We start from the raw sequence: 779 nt of genomic DNA on the forward strand, positions 1-779 counted from the left end.
TCAGAGAAGAAGCCGCTGCTTCGTCCTCCTTAGCCACCTTCTCCAGCCACCCTCACGAGAACCAGGGAGCCTCATTATTTATTGCTAACCATGCATCATATCACTTTAGAGTCATACATCACAGAAAGGGGCAATACAATTCATTCTTGAACAAGTTTGATCATTCTGGTGTCTCATACAATAAAATAGGCAATTACTATTCTGGGAGGCATGCAAGTCCCCTGATAGCAGACAATAACCTACGTCACAGGGAGGGGTGTAGCGACAGAGGCAATACAATTAATAGGAGGGGGATGGATGACCTAGGGGTGTGCCCACATTTGTTGTGGGATAAACAGTGGTGTCTGCTTGATCTAGACAGCTGATAATGGCTACCTACCCTTGGTCACCCTTGGGTGGGTTTGCCCTCTCTGGTATCTCCTACAAGTTATTATCAGAAGGGAGTGGGCCCTACTTAGGGTGAGTCAGATTATACAGTCTAGATGGCTGATGTTAGGGAGAATAACCTCTGACCTACTTTCACTGACCGCCTAGTGAACAATCATTCTTAAGCTAAATTTGGCATATATTTTGGGGAGACAACTTAAGAGAAATCCTTCTGTTCCCCACAGGTACCTACGCAATCATCCTGAGATAATCTTTGAACTTTGAGTTAATTTTACTAAAATTACTTGCTTTGGCCATAGGTAACCCTGGTGGCATAAAGGTTATTCTTTGGACTGCTAACTGCAAGGTCAGCGGTTCCAAACTCCCACAGCGTCTGTGGGAGAAAGAAGTTT

The sequence above is a fragment of the Echinops telfairi genome, unplaced genomic scaffold, assembly GCF_000313985.2.
Source record: "Echinops telfairi isolate 266 unplaced genomic scaffold, ASM31398v2 ScPeMD7_7459;HRSCAF=8497, whole genome shotgun sequence".
In the NCBI taxonomy this organism is placed as follows: Eukaryota; Metazoa; Chordata; class Mammalia; order Afrosoricida; family Tenrecidae; genus Echinops; species Echinops telfairi.